The following is a 23,904-nucleotide window of genomic DNA, read 5'->3' on the forward strand; positions in this document are numbered from 1 at the left end:
CATCTGTCATGGCAAGGACTGGTCTGGAATTTCATGACCGTAGAATTAAAAAAAGAAAAACCAACTCCCTTATTTTGACTAGTTGGGTTGAAATGGTGTTCACAGAATTATTGATATTGGTGGTTTTTTTACTTCATAGTTCCTAGTTAGGTTTATTCTCATAGGTTTTTGTTTCATTCAGTTGGCAAAGTGACAGTTATTAAAAGAAGAGATGTGCCGGGGGTTTGTGAGCGCTGGTGTGACCCCGACTCTGGTCGAGCCAGAGGTGTTTCCAACCGCAGAAACAGCATTTCAGACCCAGGATACTCAGCAGAAATGTTGCTGCATCAGATCTGTGGAAGTATCCAGGGGTAAGGAACAGGATTTTGAGGATTAACATTTTGTGTGCAGATACCTTATGTGGCATGTTGGAATTTAAGTCCCTTTGTAGATTCGGCCAATTAGCCTTTCCCTGCATCGGCAATTTTACACCTCCCAGGAGCGCTGGGGACAGATGCAGGAAACGTTGCAAGGATGTCAGAAAGTGCCTTGTTAGAGACCTGCTAGTATCTCTTACAGACAACCTATACGTACATAACATATTTGGTGTGTAGAACGTGCCCAGTCCTTTCACCATTAATCTCTCTCCACTGGGATGTGAACCATGAAATTCTGCAGCCACCGGACAGAGGAGCAACGATCTCTCTGCGGCATTCGGGTCTTCCTTGATCTTTCTGGTGTTAACTAAACCTTGCACTACTTTAGCTGGTAGAAGATTAGAGGACAAGCTCGGTGGTTTTGTTTATTGCTGTCCACAGGGCAGGCCACATTAAAAAAGAAGAAGAAAAAAAGCAGCTTCAAGTGCTATTCCTGCAACAATCCTCTAGTTAAGCAGCAAACTTATAATTGGATCACTTGTGCGTGATACGAAGCTGTGGGTATGCCTGCTATAACCGGCTGTGAGTAATCACCTGCTTTGCAGTTCAACTTGTGTGAATTCCAGGGGGCACACAGATGTTCTGTTGTACAATAAAGGAGGAAATTCCCCCGAACGTGCTTATTTTTGTTTAACAACAGAAGACGACATCGCGATGTTGCGCGTTAGTGCTTATAATCCTCGTGTGGTGACGTGAGCACCAGGAGGTTTGTAGAAGAGGAAAGACGGGGAGAGAGAAGCTGCCGTGGAGAATTTTCCCATCACGGAGAGAGGGACTGCGGAGAGCTGAAGGCAAACCCGCCGTTGTGGCAATTTGTACCGTTTTTAATGCGTACATCCGGAGACCGAGGAACATGAAATTGTAATTAGCAGAGAAAATAGGAGAGATGGAATCAGACTCTATCAAGGGCAGCTTAAACGTAGCCTCCAAAATGGCTGTGTCAGACATTTAACTGATGTGCGTTTTCAGACGCTTATCTAAATTAGTTATTAGAACACAATCAGCTCCGTGTCTCAACCTCTGGCGGTGATGTCCCTGAAGTTATGCTGGGGATAAATTTGTCCTGTACGTTCAGAGCAAAGAACTAAATTCCTCTGATGTACGGACCTCAAATCTCCTTGTGCGTGCCTTTCTCTTCAGTGAAACTGTCCCCACTCCCCTCTGCTGAAGGCAATAACGTTAACAGCCTCAAACTTATCTCCTGCGATACTACTCGAATCAGCCATGGAGACAGTTTACACAGACAGCAAACAGTCGGGGTTACACGAGTGTAATTGAGGGCAAAATCTGTCCTGACGTATCCTAGTGCCTTCTCAAACACAAGATGTAATTCCACGTGAAATTTCTCAGATCCCCGGGAAGAATGTGTGAATTTCTTCACAGCCATGTGATTTATTTTGCTGGCCTGTGTTCTGCGGATGAAAGGTGAGGTTAATGTTAAATAACGTGTTTGCTCTATTTTCAGCACTGGTACCTTCGTGGTCTCTTTTCTAACTGTGTGATAGCTCAGAGATGAAGCAGCTTAAAAATCTCCAAGTGACCGAATATTTTATTAATCACTACTCATTAATTTGGAATTCTGCTGTTATGACAACTTCCTCACCACACGGAACAATAAGAAGCAGCGTCAGCTTTTTACCTGGCAATGCACTTATGTATGTCCTTAACTTTTTGTGCGAGGCTGTGGCTTAATGTGACTAATATGGAGCGTGGACCTGAGAGGTCTAATGGCCTGGAGCCGCGGCGCGGCCAAAAGCTTCTGACAAGAGCCGTACAATGTTGTGCTTTGTCTCCCACTGAATGCACTTCAAACGCATTTATTTGTAACGCTGATAACTGTTTAGTTATTAACGAGGACAGCTCACGGGAAACACTTGTGAGCAGAACGCACGTTGCAGGCGTACGGTGGAAGGGTGCGAGGTGGCGAAGGAGCGAAGCGGAGCAACACCAGGAATGCTCTGCCTTTGCACCAGGGCTTGTGCATCTCCTGCTACCAGGGCCTGGGATGGGCCGTGCTGGGAGAATTAAGGAATCATTTTGGTTGCAAAAGCCCCTCAAGATCGAGTGCATCCACTAACCCACCCCAGCACTGCCCCGTGTCCCCGAGAACCTCATCCAGCCCTCCAGGGATGGTGACTCCAGCACTGCCCTGGGCAGCCTGTTCCAGTGCCCCACAGCCCTTTGGGGAAGAAATTGTTCCTAAATCCAACCTCAACCTCCCCTGGCGCAACTTGAGGCCGTTTCCTCTCATCACGGGGCTCCCGCTCCCTGTTATTTTCTCTCACAGCAGCGGGGGATGGCGCCATAAACCCAATGCCCCCCGATGCTTTTGACATTCAGTCGTTAAACCAGCCCGGGGCGCAGGTGTCTGTGTGTGTCCGGGGTCTCGCCCGCGCACGCCGGGTGGCTGCGGAACACCCGGAGCGGGAACCGGCCGCCTTTGTGCCCCGGGCCCAGCGCCCCTTCCCCGGCGGCGGCCCAGGCCCCCCCTCCGCCTTCCCCCTATTCTTTTAAATCACTTCCATCCACTTCGCCGATTGGTTCCGGCCTCCTGCCGGGTCACGGGGTGCCCTCCCTCTTCCAATAGGGAAGCCGGATACTGGCATGTGGCTCCGGCCTGGCTGCGTTGCTGGGTGCCCGGTCGGTGCGTGCGTGCGTGAGGGAAGGAAGGCAGGAAGGCAGGCGGAGGCAGCGCTCGCTGCCTGGACCCCCAGCCCGCCGCCGCCCCTCCTCTTCCTCCTCCTCCTCCCCCCTCCCCGCGCTCCCCCGCCCCGGTCGCCGCCCCGCTCGTTGTCTCCCCGTTAAGATGCCCCTGAGCTGCCGCTGCTGAGGTACCGCGCGGGGACCCCGCCGCTCGCCGCCGCCGCCCGGCCAAGAGGGGGGAACCGCTCCCGCTCCGCCGCCTCCTCCCGCTCCCCCCGCTCCCGCCGCCGCTTTGTCCCGGCAGCGCGACGGAGCCGCCGTGGATGGTGTAGCGAACGGCGGAGGTAGGTGGGCGCGGGGCGGGGGGGAAACTTGCCGGGGGTTTTGTTGTGGGGGGTGTGTGTGTGTGGGGGGGGTGAGGCCCTTCCCTCCGTGTGTGGGTGGATTTATTGATGTGTTTGTCGGTGTTAATTAGTGCGGGAGACAAGGGGCGGGGGGGGCCCCGGGAAGAATGGCCGGGCTGGGGCGGGGGGGCCGGCGCTGCGGGCGGGGCCGGGAAAGTGGCTCCGGACTTGGTGGTGTTGCTGCCGCGGGGGGGGGCGGGGGGCTGGGGCTGCTTTTTGTCTCTGTCTGTTTGTTTGCCTTTTCTTTATTTTTTTTTTTTTTTTAATTTTTATTCATTTATTTTTTCCTGGAGAGCGTGGTGTCTGTGTAACGCTCCACAGAGGAGGGGGTTCTCGGGGAGAGGGTTTTTTTTTTTTTTAACTTGTTGACCTTTTAAATAAACGTGGGATCGGGGAAATATTTCACTTCAATGGACACACGGAGGAAATCGGCTTTAGGCGTTTGAAAGAAAGACTTATTTTCATTATGTTTCAATTGTGAAATGAAGATTTTATGCAAATGAGTTGAATCATAACGTTTTCAGTAGCATAGGAGGTTTGTGTTGGGTTTTTTTCCCTTTTTCCCCCCTCCCATTTCTCTTTCTAAACCGTGAAGATGACCAGCATCAGAAAAGTAGTAGGAGGTAGACAACGTTAGAGGCTTTATTGCTGAAACTGGCTGTTCAAGAAATTGCTGGGAAGAAAACAATGTGATTCATTGTTGAAGTGTCTCTTCCCTTGGATTTATTTTTACACACTGGTTGCAGTTATTTTGATTTACTGACTTCTTATGCTGAGTTTTTCCTCGAAGCAGTAACGTTGGTGGAGATTAGAGGCTCAGAAGGTTTTTATGCAGTCAGCAGCCTGATGTCTGTTTACTCCTGAGTTACGTTGAACAGTTATTGAAATCAAAGATATTGTTTTGCCTCTGTATCAATGTAAATGAAATAAGGAGCCTCAGACGCTAGTTCTTACTGTTAGTATTTAGTAAAAATGTTTTCTTGGAACAAATGTGAAGCGACATAATTCAAAGAGTATGCCTGTTCTTAAATATGGATTTTAACCAGATAAAAATGAACACAGTGTCAAAATAGATAGCTGTTGGTTGTGAAAGGCACGTGCCAAATTTCCGATTGATGTGCAATGTATAATATTTTCGTTGTAATTCTAGTGTTACGAGCCAAACGTTTTGGTTTTTTTTTTGTACACTGCTGCCTTAGAACTGGGAAATCCATGGTGGCTAAGAGGGGTGGAAGCCTTTCTGTAATAATAAAGGCACTTCTAGTAAATACATGTTATCTTGGTTTTTCTTCCTTGAGTTTGCACCATGAACTATGAACGGGGGGTTGATTTCAGTGACCTGGTTTGGATGAAGAGCGATTTTGGAGGTTTGTTGTGTTGGTTGCTGAGGTCTGGAGGGAAGTGGAGGTGGATGCACACAATGCCCAGGCTGGGAGCTCATTGTTCTTGGCCGTACACTCTGCTGCGTTTGGGACCGTGCTCTCAAACACCGTGTCTGTTTCTTTCCAGAAGTGAAAGGGTAGAGAACAGGCATCATTTTCTGCCTCTTTCCTCCTTCCCCAGAATGGCCTTTTGGTAACCTTGCAGAAAAAAAAAAGCAAAACAGTGAATCGGAAGCTAAAGGGCGCCAAAACATTGTGCGTGTTCTTTCCTCCTCCCCTGCCGGTGCTGCTCTGTCTGGCTGGGAGTGAAGATGTAAAGCGAGAGGGAGCACACGAGGTGAGCCGGGGAAGTTCACTCCGGTGAACCCCTCGCAACTTTGCTTCATGTTCTACCTTCTCCCCCCTGCTGAAACCCCCAGCTGGCTTGAAATCAGAATTACCCCACTTCAAATCTCTGTCTTAGCTTTGGGGTGTTTGGTCTGGAGGGTGTGCGGGGAAAACTGCTGTCTGGGGAGAATTCTTCAGAGAAATGCATTGAGTGACAAAAGTAAAAGGAAGCGTGCAGAGGTTTGAAGTTGATTTTGGTGCATGTGTGGCTTCCTTTCTTGATGATTGTTTAAAGTTTCTGGTCTTTACAGCAGCATCTGTAAAAACAAACAAGCAAACAAAAACCCCCACGGTTGTGGAGTCTTAGCATATCTGGAGTTGGAGGGGACCCATAAGGACCGAGTCCAGCTCCTGCTATGGCTTGTGCTGAAACTGTGCAGGGGCTTGAGCTGCTCTAGTTTGGGTTAGTGGGCGATGGGAACAGCCCAGCTTGCTGATAGTTCCAAAGCTGGTGATCCTGGGGTATACGGGAGGGAGTACAAATAACATGGGGGTGTTGAGGGAAAGATGCCGGTGTGCCAGATCCTTTGGGAAAGAGGCAGCCGGGACTGTCACAGTCAAACCGTGAGGCCTCTTAAGTTTTGTTTTGGAGTCTTTAGCTGATTTCAGTGTATAATGGGGGTAAATGACTTCAGTTTCCTTACCTGCATAAAATGTGGCGATTGCCTCTGGATTGAGGATGCTTTTAAAATATTTTTCTGCCCCTGATATAGCTTTGGTGTGGCTAGTGGTAATTTTGACATTCTTGTAGGCTATTGTCTGCATGAATGCTGCGATTGAGTTCACCGAGGGGTACAGAGCAACACTTCTGCTGCCTCTCTGTGGCTTTGTGATTCCTTTGGCATGTGAATTTGTACTGTGGAGTGATGGTGGGGTGACTCTCCATCTGGACAAAGCTCTCGCTATCCCCGTGCAAAATGGGAAGCATTTCTCAGGCAGAAAGAGCTGGGAGAGCCAGACCTGTCTTCAACTGTAATTACGTAGCTGGATTAACAAACAGTGATTTATTTGCATTCAGGGGTTGGTTTTGCCTTAGCGGGGGTTTTGTATGCGTGCAGAAGTTGTGGGTATAGATTCAGCTCCGCTGCAGCAAAAGGCCAATAATCACCAACATTCTCAAGTGTGAAGAGATAGTGTGTGTAATTTTCAACGCTGATTACAGCTTGGGTGAGAAAAATGACATTCTGATGTTACAGTTTAATAATTGACTTTTTTTTTTTTAAATAACACGGTGTTTGCTAATTTACTCTCTTAGCTACAAAATGCATCTTTCTGTTCCATCCATACTGGGTAGTTGTTTTGCCCATAAAGAAGTTATTTCACTTCGGGGAGTGGGAGGAAAAAAGTGTGCAATGAGCATATAGAATTTTGCAAGTGCGTGTTAGGGGCTGTATAACAGCTCAGCAGAACCCGTGTGATCCTCTCAGCAGAGCTGTTTGTACATTAAGGTTGCCTGAGGGTAGCTTTGATTTCATTACGTGCCATATTTAAGGACACTAAGCCTCAGTAAGGTGTTGGCTCTGTGTCGTTGGCATATGAATACAGTGCTTGAATTATAGTTAATTTCTAGTTTAAAAAATAATGACAATTGCCAGACAGTTAGTACGTAGGCCTGGAATGACATGAGTGAGCAACTATGTAAATTTAAAAGGGGTGGTCGGGGTTGGAGTTAAAGGTTTAAAAAACCCAAACCTCTCGAACTTTCTAATGAGTACAGGTTGTATTTTTTCCAGGATGGGATCCTGGCTAGACTAACTATTTTTAAGGTTCAGCTATTTTTCACTCTGGTTTTGCTATGGAAATATATTGCAGTTGTTTCATTTGTGTGAAGTCTAAACAAATCATCCTGCTTGACTTAAAGGGATGCATGGTATCTGGTTTTAGCTCAGAGCTTCAGTTTAAGTCAATAGGCTTAAAAGATGGCATATTTAAAAAAAAAAAAGACCTGTCTTGGAACTAGAACAGAACAAAACCCCTATTGGTTGGAGACCTGTTTATTTAGTGTGCTTTTTTTAAAGCTGCTTGAAGTGAAGCTTGTACTGATGTAAAGTTGGTTTATTGCAAGAGGGAAATGGGGAGGTGTGGGGGGTTGGCACTGCTGGGGTGGGAGCAATGGGGGGCCGGCGAGTGTGATTAGATGCAGTTTGGAAATGGCTTTTCCAGCAAGTTGTTAGGAAGAAAATCCAGGCACTTTGTGGAGTGATAGGAGGTGTGAGGGAGCAGCTTTGTGCTCTTGGTTCGGTTCACCAGCAGCATTTCACACGAGCTTTTATGGAGTTGGTAGCTGTGCCCAACTGCTCTTTTCAGAGAGGCTGATGTATGAACAAAGGAGCAAACAAGATATGAATACTGCGCTGCCTGCTTTTGATTTAGGAGTCTACTGGGGCAAGGAATCGCTGTTAGTGACTGAACAAAAAACCAAAACAGATCGAAATATTAGCTGACTATTCCTGTCTCAAGAGGTGGTGTTTGTTTGGGGTTTTTTTAATCTTAATGTCTGTTTAGTTCTCTGAGCATCCAGAATAGTACACTGACCTAGAGAAAAGTGAAGCTAGCTTGGATACAGACATCAGTTTTCCCTCTATGCCTGATGGGCAGAATGTTCACCTTGTTTTGTGAAGTTCTTAGAAATGTGTGTGGGAAATGCACTGTGTCTGAGCTGATGGTGTTATTGGGGTTCTAGGCGTAAAGGATTGCGTTTGTATTTGGCATCTCTGAAAAGGTGATCAGCTTGGGTATTGCATAAATTTGAGAGATTAAAAGGTAAATTTTGATGATTTATCTTTGAACACGTAGGTTGGCTTTTGTTCTTTGGAACAGGAATGAGAGGCTAGTTCAGTGTTCTAAGATTTGAGGTGAGTGGAAGAAAATGAGTGCTCCTTCATTTTGAGGTCTTAGTTAATCTGTGTATTTCATCTACTTGTCTATATTAAAATGTTATCATGCTGTGAATCCTGAGGTTTGTCCCCTCCATCCCTGTTGTCAGCTACGTTTTCCTTTGACCTTCATAACACTTGGATGTGCCTACGGCCGAGCTGGCTGCCAGCAAAACGTAAAATGCTGGTTCCTGTCCGGCCGTACGCCAGTGGGGCTGTAATTAATTAGGAGTTTTTTCCTGTCCATCTGCTAGTTTGCAGAACTTTCAGGCATGTTGGTTATTGCTGAGATGACTGGCGAGGCAGGTTTGTTTGAAATGATTATGCACCAGCAGTTACTGGCGTGAAATGAGAGGAGAACGGAGTTCGGGAGGGTGGGGGATCTAGAACTGAAGTCTGAACTAAGAGTTTGAAAGAAACTTCTAAGTATGGAAGTAGAAATATGAACGTACATGTAGTTGCTTCAGATGTACCTGGTTAAGGCCCAGTATCTGACAGGATTCTGCAAAGAAAGCTTGGGCTTGCTCCTTGATCTTAGTAAACTTAAAAATGGGAAAGACCGCAGGTTCTTTAGGTGAACAAAATGCACAGTTGAACAATAGTTCTGTGTTCTTCTGGCACCTGCTATCTCTGTGCCAGGATGGTACATCTTGTATAAGAAGGAATGCGATGTTTCCAGTAGAGATCTTCTAATGAGGTCAGTGCGGGACACTTCAACACTTAATCCTCGGTTTTACAAACTGGGAATGAGATGCAGGAAATCTAATTTGTGTCTCCAAGGTCATTCATTTTTGTGAAACTTAATAGACCTGCCTCTAACTGCTCCTTAGGCCACTGAATTATGCTACTTGCCTTCTAACGCAAACCCTTAAGATGAGAAACTTCACTCAATGATAGAATGAACTTAAAGGTATCTGTACATTTACGGATTTCTGTGAGTCAAATGCCTGGCCAGTAAGAGCCATTGACTGGTTTCAGCTGCCTGTTCAATTCCTAATGCATTTTATTTGTAAATATTCTTCTGGTTGGAAAAAGTCATTCATTCGCATTTCCTGCTTCTCTTCATGTTGAATAGACTTGGCCTTTTATTGTTGAATTTTATTCTCTAGCTGCATCCTTCTCTTCCCATGTCTGTAATACATGAAAAATGTAGCTGGCTCCACTCGGATTCTCATTGTCTGTCACTCCCCTCCGCGCAGGCTTGCTTCAATTAACGAGAGCCCCATTCTCTTCTCTGCACTAATTATTCATCAAACAACTCCTTCCATAGCTTTTGTCCCAAAGTACAAGTTTAGTAACATGTGGAAAGTAATTACTTCAGTATATGTTTAGTGAAGTCTTCTGAGTCCTGATAAGTTATATTCACATTTTTCCTTGCTGGGACTTTTCTGAGGCCCAAATGCATGTGTTAGATCTTCTTGAATAGACACAAAGGCTGGGAGGGATTATTAATGTATTAATGTTTATAACATTCTGTTTGAAATTAAACATGTTTCATAGATTGAATGCCAAAGATATTTCAATTAGGTCACATATTTAATTCCTGAAGATGATAAAGAGTCGTGCTACACGCAGACAAGAAGAGAGGCTGGAAAGGTTGCCTGTTGGTAATTCAGAACAAGAATTCAGATGTCATTGGTATCGCAATATTTGGATTGTGTTCCAACTTTGTGTGTGACCTTGAGCTGAACTGCTGGTTGCAGTGGTGTTCTGCTTATGGAGTAGGTGTGATGATACTTGTCACTGCCATCAGGAAGTTTTATAGATGTTAAGCAAGATGAAAATGCTAACTTTTCAAATCTGTTTGCCAATCTGAAAATGTGTGTTATCTTAGTCATACACATCATGTATGTGATACACATCATGATCTACCCTCCAGCCGGGGGCGGCCCTGTCTACCCGCCACCCCGGGGCGGCCCCGTCTACCCACCAGTGCTGTGTGCTTGTGGCTTAAGCTTTGCCTGTGTTGGAGAGACCTGACTTAGTGCTGCCTGGAGAACTGCTCTGGGAAAGGCTCCTTTTAGTCCTCTGCACCCAGTCAGTGCTGTTCCTGGGTTTCTTCTTCTTAAAAGGTACCTTAAAAGCACCACTTCACTGTAGCAGCAGAGCCCCTGTCTTCAATGTTTAACTTCAGACAAATGCCTTAGCAATTAAAAAGTATTTCCAATTCTGAAAGCAGTGGATTTTTATGTGGGAAGAACCTATTTGGGTAGCATCACTTACACATCCCTTTGAGGCTGTTGCCTGCTTAGTTGCTTGATGTTAACAGTTCTCAGGTCATCAGTTCCTACTTGCAGAAATAGGACTTTAGGGGCCAGCCATCCTTAGCACAATCTGACTTTTGTAGCTGTGGAAAAATATCTTGTGTTTCAGAAGACTGCAGACGCTAAGTGTTTGTCAGAAGGAACCAGCAGAGCATGGTACGCGGCTGATACGCTTGCTCTAGTGACTTGATTAGCTATGAATTTGGGCTGTAGATAGATTGGCTGTCGGGGTGGGCTGTAAGTGTTGTCTCTATAGCGCAGTATGATTTTTTTAAATCACTGCTATCAAAGTAAACCTCTACTACTGTGGGGACTGAACACTGAAGGAGCTTGTGTTGGAAATGTTCACATGAGTGAGAGGCTGCCGAAAGGGTGTGCAGAATGTCTGATGTTTGGGGGTGGCACTGAGTAATGAAATGCATCAAACCATTGAAGAGGGGGAGCTGATGGATGCTGGGACAGTGCAACATCCAAAGGAGCTCGTTTCAAAATGTGTAAGAACTTCCTAGGAGCAATAGCACCCTTCTCAATCCCATGAGAAACTGAATTACATTTGTCCATTATGATTGAGTATATTCCTGAAAAGAAAGGCATTGTGTAGTCTTGCTTTTTTGTTGATCTTGAGGAAACCCGTGTTCCTCTGGAGTGGTACCTAATTTAGCTGTGTCTTATATTTGATGCTGTCTTGTAGGAGGCAAAAATATTTGCTATGCATTTAGTTCTCAGTGAAGTGTCATAGCTGAGATGTGTTTAAAGAAATCTGCATTAGATTACAAGGTTTAATTTTGCTTGCTTGTGCACGTGTTTATTTTTTCTCCAGCGTGGGATTTCTTGCTGTTTTCTGGCTGTGAAAAGAGCCCATACCTGCCTTTCATCGTGGCATAATCTAATCCAGAAGGAGATTATATCAAAACCCTACAGGTTTGAGGAATGTGCTTCTCAACGAAAAGAATGTCACAGCTCACCTACACATCACTTTATTCTACGTGTGTCAAGATGGTTCATTATAGATATATTTACTTTTATATGTTAAAGAGAATTCCTTTTGTGACTTTGAATAACTACAAAGCTCAGAGTTACACAGCTGGAGTCTTTGAGGTGAGAAATTGATGCAGGTTTGGGAAACAGGTGCCACTTGGGTATTGGTGACAGGTTTGATGGTGATCACCATGTAAATGGTAGAATAAAAATCAGGACTTTATTCTTGGTCAGAGGAGCTGGACGCGCACCTGGCTACGGGGTGTCTGGGTGGTCAGTGCTGGCCCCGTGGGACTAGTTAGTGCTTGTCCTGGGCAAGTGGTGCAGGTGAGCAAAAATAAAAGCTTTCAGGGGGTTTGAAATATTTCTGCCTAGGTCTGGAAGGGAAAGGAGCTGTGGAGATGACGACTGGGGGCGCTGGGGAGCGCCAAATGTGTTTGTGGAAGCAAGCCAACACTGACACAAAACCCTACAGACCTGTCTTCTGATCAGCTTTTTGAGGTGAAAAGAGCTCCCCAGTTTGGATTACAGGGCTCTGGCGAAGTGATGACATGAGGGATGTTTAAAAATAGCAAATGTATTTTATGTCCAGTCAAATAAGGTTCGTGGCATTCAAAACTCAAATGAAATCGATGTTGACTTATATCTGACACCCAAGTGGCTCAAATTCCATGTTTTTTGAAGGAAAATTGCCTTTAAAAAAAAAAATAGATTGATTCCATTGTAGCCTGTAACAACAAATAATCTCGTATTGGATTTTCTTTAAAAGAGTAGGATCCATAACTGTGCAAGTGTACTTCAATTCAGCTATTTAAAACAGGGTTGTTAATGCTTGTGCTAAGGCAAGTTATAATTTGTGGAAACTGTTTTCTTTCCAGCGTGAAATGGTCTGTTGAATGCCGCTTTACCTTGTTTCTGCGCACTTCAGTTTGCCACGTTAACAGAGCTATTAATAACAGCCACTCTCGATTTTTCGGCATGAAAGAGTTGGTAGGCATGGAGCTATATGTAGTTTGTATTTTTAATTAAACTTGTACTGGGATTATCTTGTATTACCAGTTACCTTCTAGAAGATTATGTTCATAAAAGGTTCATGAGTTGTTAAGTGGAAGAGATTAAAGTGATTGTTGGCATGTTAGTAGAATTATTTGTTGCCTACGCAGCATTTGTTCATAGCTTTAATTTGCTCGTAATGGCAGACAACTAAAATGCAAGCATCTGAATTTTAAAATCTACACTAGCTGACAAAACCAAGATGTATTTTGGAATTATGGTCTCTTTTATTATCATTTTTTTTAATGTGATGTTTAGTTGTTTAGAAATATTGAGTGGAAGAATAGGTTTGTGGTGTGGTTTATTCAGTGTTCTGTACTGTTACTTTCTGATGATACTCTTAACGGTGTGACCTGAAACGTATTTTATTAAAGAATGGAAACCCACTTAAAGCAGGGAGGGCACGAATGAGTATAAAGAACTGATGAGCAGGTTCTGGAGAAAATAGCTTCCATGATAATGGACTTGTAAATCCTTGCAGAATCGGTCAGTTAGTCAATATAGGAAAGGCGTTGAAGGAATCCTGCGTTTAGATAAATAACAGGTTGAAATGCAGGGCTTGGTGGGATTGTATCCATCCAGATCTGCTTGGAGTTAACCGTGAAATACGTTGCAGCAGTAATGAGGAATCGGGGGGGGCTGTGCTCTTACCAGAATCCATCAGCAGGTCCTGCTGTGCTTGAACGCCGTTGATGGAGCTTTCTGCCCCATCCCGGAGCAGGGTGCGGAACCGACATCCGTTCTGTGCGTGGAAACACCTCCTGTGCGCCTTACAAACAATGCTGGTACAGTTTGGGTAAACACCTGTTTAGCTTTAATCATGGATACCAGGCAGGTTGTAGAACTTCCAGCTATAGTTGCCTGTATTTTAGCTATGAGAAGTTAAAACAAATACAGGAGACATATGGCAAACTTTTACATTTTCTGATTATGCGCAGATATACTGTAGAGACGTGACCTGCTATTCCAAAAGGTAATTTGTGGGATTCATTTTTGTGCGTAGAGTAACTTGTTAATGGATAAGGTAAAACCAGCTAGCGGAGCGTTCTGTGATGCCACAGCAATGTATGGCAGTGTTCTGCGATGGATGTCTTCTAAAAAAGATTTTCCCCTCCCATTTTTGACAAGAACTTCCCTTGTAGTTCTTGGAATCTGTGTGGGCTGGAGGAAGAGGAGATCTCTGTGCACAGAGGGATCTGAGTCAGTGCATGGGAGCAGAGTCACGCCAACGTTGTGCAATGCTAATGCTAAGCCTGCTGTTTCAAACTGATGATGGCTGCGAAACTTGACATTACCACTAATTCTTCCCCATGCTAATACACTTATCTCAATTTTGGAGATGTTTGAGATGATTAAGAATTCTAATCTTAATTGCTCTTCGGCTGCCAAAAGTGTATTCTGTTAACAATATGTCCAATTTATCTTCATCCAGCTTTCCTTCTGCCCCATAATGATGGGTGCATTATGTTGTCAGTCTAAACATGTGCCTGGCGTAATGAATTTACAGGAATACTTTTTGTGTTACGTGCCTGTATTTAGAGGTCATGTAATGAGATGTATGTGAGCTTAATTTGAAAACGTAGAAAGCGGTGACCGTTGCTGGTGTTGTGCTTTGAACTGGGAAAACACCATTGCTGTCTGTAGCAACGTGCAGAACCAGACTTATTGCAGAACTTCTGATGAATGCATCACTATGTTTTGAGACATAATTACTTGGGGTTTTTTAATGTTCTTACAGACAGGCAATATGTACACAACAGCTAGTTGCCACATGGTGGCAATTTTCTCAGTAAAGGAATTTGTCTGGCTAGAAAGTCAGAACTGTCTGTGCTCAGACGTGAAGAATGTAGGTTACCCGTATTAGTTACATTGATCCCTCTATTTTCCAGAAGTAGCGAGTTTGAGAAGGGGTATATATCAGAAGGGGCTATCAAGAAATTAGTGTTAGCTCTGCCTTTGAATTTAATATTTCATGCATGTGTAGCCTGTAAAAGGCTAATGCAATTTTTTCAATTATAAAGGCTTAGCAAGGCTTAGAGATTATTTTCTGAGATTCTGAAATATGTACTATTTAATACATAATGCAAAAGGAAAATCTGGTTTCTTAATGTAAGAACATGAAAATGGAACCAGCTGCAATGTTATGCCACCCTGATGCAGCTTTGATGCTACATTTTTAGCAGTAGATTAAATATTGATACCTCGTTCTCCCTGCTCACCTTCCAGTGCACTCTTAAAGCTTTTGCCGTTGTTTTTAAGTTTTTATAGGAGAACTGCTCAAGCCTTCTGTATATTTTTCCTGTATATTTTTATGAAGTATTGAGAGTTGACCTTTGCAATTTAGGGGAAAAACTGTATAAGCAATTTTCTCCTCTATATGGGTGAATCTGTTTGTGAACGGGGAACCTGCAGAACTCTGTAAGCTCAAATGAAGCTCGCTCAGATGGATAAGAAGGAGCATGATGTCCTTTGCAGCAAAATCATACCAGAGATCAAATAAACAGTATATGAAATTAAACTAGTAAAATGGAAAGGAAAGCTGTAATAATATCACAAATGAAAGACAGATGTGAGGAACCCAGAGGTTACAAGGGCTGGTATGAAAACCACGCAACAGTGCGGTGCTTGTTTGAACCAGATGTAAGTGCTCAAGCGCGAGTTACTGCTGAAAATGTTCAGGATGCTGGAAAAAGAGTCCTTATACTGCTGAGGATCAGGCAAGCAGGGAGGTTAAGAGGAGATTTATAAGGCTGTCAGAATATTCTGCTGGGACTGGAAACATTTGAATTCAGCAGGACAAGGAGCTGCCTGCTACAGCAAATCAGTTGGCGGGTGGCAGTGTACAGTGGATGGGTAGCAGCGAGGAAATTAATTCTTGTTTTTGTCACTGTTGGCTTCTGAGACTAAGCAGCTTCACGTAGCTCTTGGAATTAGCTTAGCCAGTCCCTAAATATGTCGCATTTGGAAGCTAACTTGCATTTAGTGAATCCATTTCAAAAATACTCTTTCCTTACTACCAAAGAAGCTGAAATTTCACGATACTTTACAATCTCCTCTTAGTGAGCTGCTACTTTACAGTGGCAGCCAAGCTCCATGCCTGGAGGCTTTCACATTGACACAGTCGCCAGTAGTAAGTCTCCTGACTTTGTTTTTCTGCAGAACCAGAAGCATTTGAGTGATGCGGTGGGTGGTTTCTGTATATCAGGTAGTTCAGCTCCAGCTGGCTCCTACATTTTTGGGTGTTCTTACTGGGTGGTGAAGAGTCCGGGTGTTCCCCCATTGGGGTGTGAATGCCTGCAGGCCTGAGCCCACCCTTGGTTGCTTTTTTGCATTAACCCTCTTGCATAGGAGTGTGTAGAGTGGATTTATCTGCACCTTGGCTGTTGAAAGCTCCATGGTGGGGTGTGAGAAACCGCGACTACAAAGCTGCTGTAAAGAAACAGGAAAGAAAATAAATGTATAGCTCCGTGACAGAATGCTCTGTTCTGCAGCAGCACGAGCAGAAAATAGTCATATTCCGTGACAGCGGAATCAATAGGGCCTCTGTTGAAACGAATGAGAATTTTTATCTCTTGAGGCTATTGTTGAGGGCAGGCTGAGGCAAATGTTTAATGGGTTCATGCTTTTTAAATAATTCTATAAGTGTAAGGGAGAGGAAGATGCTTTTATAAAAACTGAGCGAGCAATTATGAAAAGGTTACTCGTCGCTTCTGTAAATGGTTCCTTTTGTCAGCGTGGAGTATTCAGTGTTTGAACAAGCACGGGGGAGTCAGCGCTCACAGCATCACACAACTCCTGGGTATGTGTTTATTTGGTGACTTCAGACTTGGCGTGTGTTGCTTTGCGTGTCTGTACAATGCGGTTGTCTGTCCTGAAGAAAGCTTGACACATGGATGGAGGTAGAACTTCTGGTTTCAGAGGGAATACCTCTGTGAAGTATAACTTCAGACAATTATTATATACCAGCACCTTTTCCATTCTTGAATGTTGGCATTGAGGTGGTCCCGCAGGATGACTCTGGGAAGGATGCAGTTCTTGAAGTGCTGATCAACACTGCAGGCGTACTGTATTAGAACCATGCAGTCTGCAGCCTGGTATTGGCTGCAAAGGGATTCATAAATGTTTGTGAACGCTGCTGGTGACATTGGGAACAGTGCTGTACTTGGGAAGAACACAATGGTACACGGGAGCAGTGAGAAATGGGCTGTTCTAAGCCTTTCAAGTGCAGAACGTGTTTTTCCTGGTGCAAAGCAGATGAAAGAGTAACGAAAGATTGAAGAGTATAACATTCACATGGATGAAGTGTTACCATAAACCATACTTGAATATTGGAAAACTGATACTTCTGGCAACTCCTGAAGCTCTTGGTTTGATTTTGCGCAAAAACTGCAATGTGTGGATGCTCTGTGTTCGCTCTTGACAAAAGAGTTCTGGTAATGTCGTGTTTTGGCTGGGCTCGGCTCACTTAAATTTCGGAAGGAAGAGTGGGATATTCCAGCTTGAATTTCTTGTTTATAAAACACGTGTGCTCTTGCCTCCTTCATATATGTATATATATGCATATGTGTATATATATATAGCTGCAGTGTTTATTATGCAAACAAGGAAAAATGAGTACTCACTGGATTGCAAGGGGTGCTTGTGCTTCGGCAGTTTATTCTAACCTACTAATTTGGTTTAAGACTGGAAGTGTTTACCTGGGTCACTGGCCAAGTTTGATACTTTCTAGTTTTGTTTTTAAAATGCCTGGAGTACCAAAAGGCTCTGTCGCATCCTCACTGCAATTCCCGTAGTGCAAACGAGGGAAGAAAAATGCCTTTAAAGAACAGAATAGCTGGAGTTTCAGAAGTACGAAGCCGAAGGGTTTTTTTTCTTTCCTTTTACCTTGTCAAATTAACATGATTGCATGTTTCACTTCTTATGCTAAAGAGTTTCTGATCTTCAAAGGCAACTTTCAAAAAGACACGCTGGTTCAGCCAAGGAGACTAATATTTTAGAAGGAATATTACCAGCAATAAAGAAGACAGAGTTATGATAGTTTGCATTAATTTTAATAACTTTTTGTACAGTTCTCGAGTCAAGATGTGAGAAATTAAAGGGAAACACAGCTCCTAGTTGGACTGCAGTGTATTTGTACCTGATGTACGGCGTTATCTCGTGCAGACATGGAGAAAGGCTGCGAGAAGCCTCCTTGTGTGGCTCGCTATAGTCGTGCTGTAATGGGATGAGTTCATTTTTTAGTCTCCGCTTAGCAGTCGCATGCCCCCGTATCCATATTGCGTGCACTTGTGATCTCTGCCCTTCAAATGGGGCACAATTCTGTAAAATTGTCTTGAATTGCAGTAGCATTTGGTTTAGTAGAGGGTGAAAATCAATGCGATCTGTGGTGCTTAAATTCTTATCCTTTCCGTCAGAGGTTGGGAAAGAGAATAACCCTTGGTTTTTCGGACTTTTTCATGGCCGAATTAATATTCCTTTGCCAGTTTTGGTATGCTCGCTTCATGCTGTGAAGTATTGTGGCTGATGTAAAATACTTTCCCTTTAATTTTCCTAGCTTGTAGCAGCAGCTCGATGTTAGTAATTAAGTGTGCAAGTGGATTTGTTTGCAGTATGGGGGCCAGAAGCATCAGCTCAATTTCTTCTGGTAGTCCAGTGCGGTAGTTTATCGTATTTTGCTTCTATTAAGATCAAGCAGAGATTGATATGAAAACTTGTGAGTCTTGATTCCCCATCTTCCCTTCAACCCAAGACGATAACAGGTAAACCCGCTGGGCTCCGAGTGCTCCTGGGACTCTAGTTTGTCTCAAAATAATGTGAGAGATAGAGAATGTAATGGACCTAATCGAATGCATGCAAATACACAGTGAATATTCATGCAAAAATTAAAGAAGACACCACTGTGTTGTTAGAAACTGCATTATATGCCTGACTGAGAAAATGATCTGGCAGTTGTGGGAAATAGTATTATTGAATTTAAAAAAAATTAGGAATGAGAGTTCCTAATACAGGCACCTGCCTTTTCGTGAAGTCTGTTACCCACACAACGCGTTTTCCAAGAAGATGTAAAATCAGAAACAAATGTAGCTCTTCCACTTTCTAAGTAGAATATCTAATGAGTGCCTGTGAAATATCAAATTTCATTTATTATGATAACCATCAATAATGCAGCATTTAGTGTTGTATTAAATCAGCCATAGGCAGGGGTGCACGAAGTTCATCTTTAATGCTGCAGAGCTGGTGCTGTGACAACTACTTTGTGTGCTCTGTGTGTGCTACGTTCATTTTTTGCGTGTGTTGCTTGTGATTGTGTGCATATCACTTAGGTGTTTGTAGGTGTCTTGCTTATACTAAAGAATTATTCTGAAATTAGTTGGCTTCATTCAGATAAGCCTGTACTCTTAAGTTAATGCTGCATTGAACAAATGCTTTTCTTCCATCCTGTCAATCAATTCTTACATTATTAATTTAATAAGTAATTACATTCCCTATCTGAATTTTACTTGCTGAAATGGAGGCAAGGTTATAAAAGCTGATAATTATATATAATACTTGTGCTGTAAGGTAAGCAGACAACTTCAAATGGGTTGTATCCTGTACTTAATGATACCTTTGTCTACAGTGCAACCCCCAGTGACTTGTTAGTGCGTGACACGCGGCCTGGGTAAATGCCAACTAATGCATTTAGAATTTCTCCTGCTAAGAGTTGACGCGGAGTCTCCGCTGGCTGAGGAGCAGGACGTGTCTGCCCTGGGACTGCGAGCGCCGGGCGGCAGCCGTCGGGTAATTAAGATGGCAAACCTTGGAGATCCACCGTCCCTCCTCCTTACAGAATCAGCGACATCACTGAAACAAGACTTGAAAAGCGTGCTCAGAAGCCAGAACAAACACCCTGAAATTTTTATCGTAATGTTGCTTTTAAAAGTCCTAAATGTCCTCTATTTAAAATGAAAATCTTTTGTATTAACCTGCTTTCATATGCTAGCTTTCACCAGACTGCAGAATTGCCTGATTTGACTTTCTAATGTAACTGTAATGAATCTTCTGGGAAATGGAGCGATTGAATGCATACACTGAGCAACTCCATTGTAAAATATTCTGTCAGATCTGCTATATTTCTGATTTTATTTTATTTATTTTATTTTTTTTTTAGGGGAGGGGTGTCCCTGTCAGGTATTAAAGCCCAAACCAAATGTATTCCCTAGGGAACTCCCAGGCGCTCAGCCACTACAGCATATAATATTGCCTTGATGAAATGTATTTTCAGCATCACATCCATAAATAGGCTGGGCGATGCTGGTGCGGTTGAATTCGAAGGCATGCATTTGGAGAGGAGAGAATAAAGATGAAAATCATTGGCAGATAGTGGTGTAATGGGCACAAAGAGACCCGCTGTGTTCTGCAGGCGTGGAGAGCAAGGTGAATTATCCGGGAGCCAGATAAAGGCTGTTTACGCCTGTGTACAATAGCTTATAAGGACACTTCTATAGACATTGTTATAACGTCAGCATTATATTCCACGCTTTAATGTAGCAGCTGGTGAGCTTTTTAAAAAGGGATTTCTGCGATAGGAGTTTTTTATAACTGGTGTATTCACAGTGTTTGTAATTGCTATAATGCTGTTTCGCTTGTGTGAAGGAAATTGAACACTGGAGTTTAATAATTAAGAATTTATTAGTTAAAGCTTCATGTTATAATTAGCCAGATGCTGCTATTTTGAAATGGTTAGCTGCAATTAGTGTTTTTAAATAGAAGGCTCTCACATTTCGTGCTGTATGGGCTTGACTCTGAAGATTTCCATCTTTAGAACCTATTGAAGTCCGATGTTGAAGGTAGATTTTCTCTTCATTCCAATGAAAGGCGGTAATCGTAGTGAAATCTCAGGCTAGGCTAATGGATTTGCATCATTTGGGATGCCCCCCCAGTTGAATGTGTGGTGGTAGTTTGGCGTTTGTTTTGTTTTTCTCTAAGTAAAAGACATTTCTCAAATGCGCTGTGTGTCTATGGGCTTTTTTATGGTGGCGGGTTTGCGTCTCTTTGGGTTTTTCAAAGATGGTAAAAGGAAAACTGTGGCTGGATTGATCCATTTTAGCCACAGATAGGCAACATCTGATAACAGGCGTGTAGGAGATCTATACGTGTGTGAGATGAACAACGTGTGGGACAGGATTTAAAAAAAAATGTTAGCTTTTTGTCATGGGCAAGTATTTTTTAATAATAGCAGCGTGAGTGGTGTGATGAAGCATCCGATGGGCCCTCCTGAGAGAGGATGATTATCCTGGAGAGAGATCCAACGATGAATCATTTACACGAACCTCTTGTGAAGCACAGCTTGCATTTTTAATGAAGGATGATTGCATTTCATAAACAGACCTTTAAAAATTAAAATAATATTGATCCTCTTTGATTTAGCTCTATTAAAACAGTAAGCTATGTATCTCTTTCTAATAGCTGCAGGGCAGATTATTTTTAAAAATATACCGTAGTGCGCACAGAGCTCCCCATAGAGGGTGTATTTTTGTGTTAAAATGCTTTCTGGTTTTGCAGCTGTGCTTGCACAGTGTCTGCCTCGTGAACAAAACGACCATTGGAGGAATATTTCGTATACCATATGTGAAAGGGAGGGGGGAATCCAAGTATCCAATACTCAGCTTGGCACCGAACAACCATTCCTTTCATGCTTTTATTGCAGCTCTGAAATGCCCATTATTTGCGCTCTTTATAATCTATTCCCAGGGAAGGCCGTACCCAAATACTCTTGTGTATTGTCTGGTTGATTCTTTTTAAGGTGGAGAGTGCACTCTTGCTTTTTTGGGTTGCTGTATCTCTGGCCTTCCTGTGCCTCGGCTCTTGCAACAGGTCGAGGTGGCCGCTGTGATTCCTGAGCCGTGTTCCAATTCTGCGAACCGCCGGGAAGCCTTGATTTATAGCCCATTGTTTGTGGGGTTTTCACACCCCTCAGTGTTCGGCGTCTTTTGATTCAGAGGGGCATTCAGGTTACTCGCTTTTTGGTAAACCCTTCCTTGTAAATTAAGTTGAAAATGATACTTGCATAATATTGGCAGCATTGTGACACAACCCAGGTCAGAGAAGTTCAGGTTCTGTCTGCTCTTAGGGAGTAAGTACCATTGGATGAGGCGATGAGCAGGTTTGGTTTTCTGTGTTTGTTGAGATGTGAGCCTTTTGTTTGATAAAATAGTCTCTTGAATTTCCTTTAATTATGTACATGCGTGGGCCAAAGTTATTTTAAGGTCCTGGGTTGACCTGTTGTTCCTCGAATCCATTGTAGGAGATTGACTTGCATCTTCCTGTCTCTAAAATGAGTTATATACAGATCAGCTTTTGTCAGGGCATTTGGAAAAAGCAGTTTACATCTGGAGTCCAAGGCTTCAAAACCCGTGTCACCGCTTCAGCAGCGAGAATTTATTGTGCACGTTGCTATATGAAAAGCGTACGTGCCGCCTTTTATCTAGCAATGAAATTTTTCTACCGGTTGTTGCCATTTTGCGCTCTGGTTTTGTAATCATCTCTTATAAAATGGCTTTATTGTTTGCTGATCAGGTGTATCCTGACACAAAGGAAGCGTTGGCAGTAATTGGCTGTGACAGGTTCCAGCTCTCCCTCCTCTCCGCAGCCGCTGACGGGTCCGCGAGGCGCCTGGAGGAGCCAGCGCAGCAGCTCCCGGGGGGAATTGGCTTTGATGGCTACTGGTTGCAGCAATAATACTGATCCATGAGCTTGTGTGAGCTGCATAATGCCTCGAGGATTTTGTACCCATCAATACATCCTCAGCTTGAATCATTTTTTTCCATACTTTTTTTTTTCTGTGGCAGTTTATTAAAAGAAACGCTTGCTGCATTTACAGGGTATTTGGTATCTACACAACCTCGGCTGTCAGGGTAGATGAAAACACTATCCCGCAATTCTGTGCAAAACGCTCCTGTCTGTCTGCGGCTGATACAAAGAGCTTTTCTCCTGCAATTGGGAGAAGCCACTTGGAGTTCAAGTCTCTTATTTATGTAGGTACATTAATGTTTTACAATTATCCGTGACAATAAAACATGATAGTCTGTTGGCAAGCGCGCAACTGCTTTTGTTTGCAAAACTTAATAAGCTGTGAGACAAACCCGAAAATATGAAAAGGCAGAGAAGTACACGCTAAGTGAGGACCAGCGGTTTGTCAGCTGTAACCATGATAACTTGTTTGCTGCCTTAAGTAATAACTCAGATTTCTTTTGCGGTGTCTGGTGGAAAAAAAAATCTCATAGTCAGTATTATTGATCACACTTGATCTTTTTCGGATATTCTGAGAAATGTAAATTGCAGCAATTCCACCATGGCTGGCTGCTGATCAACGGAAGGACCAAAGTTCTTGAGTTCTGCACCAAAATCGGCACATAGAGCTGAAATGCATTCAAAGTAGTTCCCAAAACTAAATCCTAAAACAAGGATTACTTTTTCTCAGATGGAATTCCTGCTCGCCACTTAAAGCAGAATCTTTGTGGGTGAAGAGTAATTTACTACTTCAACAACAATAGTGATTGTTTTAGAGAAGGAAGTTTGTGTAAATATCCCTGGCGAATCCTGCTTTTTGTACCATTTGCTGCTATTGCACAGACAGTATAAGTAACTCTGTCCCTGATCCACATGCGTTCTGATGCCGGCAAGAAACAAGCAACGAGAAGCTGCTGTGTGTGGGATCTGTATGGGAGCCCATAGATGCGGCAGATCGCTGCGCTGACCATCTCTCCAGCATTAATATGGGTTGGAATAACTGTCAGGAAAGGTCACAGTCTTGCTGATCCAATGTGAAAGCTCCACAATCCTGTTAGCAGATACTGTACCACATGAAAGAGGATTACGTACCAATAATAGTTCATAGTGTATCTTTTTTTATTGCTCTCCAAGGGCGGTTGATTTATTTTCAGGTGTATGAATGATGAAATACAAAACTTGAGTTAACTTATTTTCTATATAAAATTTACACTTCATGTAACGCTTCAGACGTGCTCTCCTAAATAACCTTGTAATGATCCACAAGCCTTGCCCTGACTTAGAGAAGATTAAGGAATTAATGTCAAATTACAGACATAACTGCGAATAGTATTTATGGTGTTTGGCATGCAGAGAGGCAGACTGCTGACAAACACTACATGTCTTTTTAAGATTCTTTTTTTCTTCTTAAGTATCACAACTGTTACAGGAATTGAATGTTAATATGTCACAAATGCGTCTGATGAAAAGGCGGCGCTGATGTTGTTCTGTTTTGGGAAGGGCTGAGGATACAGGCGGATCTCCTCAGTTGGGGTGACTTTACAGCAGACAGTGGGTTTTATGTCAGCAAAGCTCAGAAAGCCGCCAGTTTTACAGTCAAAGTGTAGGTGCTGCAGGTTAGTTTTGGTGTGAGGTAATAATAAAATGCCTAAGAAGATTGTCTGTGTTACATAATACTGATGGAATTATGGTTGGATAAACACATTAATACAAGGGAGGAGAAAATGCCC

At 43.3% G+C, this 23,904-nt stretch overlaps 1 protein-coding gene across 1 annotated transcript in view; it reads left to right on the forward strand.

Annotated features, from left to right (window-relative positions):
* Positions 1-3,071: 3,071 nt before the first annotated feature.
* The window catches only part of RERE (arginine-glutamic acid dipeptide repeats), a 164,459-nt gene continuing 143,626 nt past the window's right edge, over positions 3,072-23,904 (forward strand). Inside the window, exon 1 of the mRNA XM_082069793.1 lies at positions 3,072-3,403. The gene's annotated coding sequence lies outside the window, so the exon portion shown is untranslated. The remainder of the gene's footprint in view (positions 3,404-23,904) is intronic.

The sequence above is a fragment of the Streptopelia decaocto genome, assembly GCF_964273445.1.
Source record: "Streptopelia decaocto genome assembly, chromosome: 20".
NCBI classification, from domain to species: Eukaryota; Metazoa; Chordata; class Aves; order Columbiformes; family Columbidae; genus Streptopelia; species Streptopelia decaocto.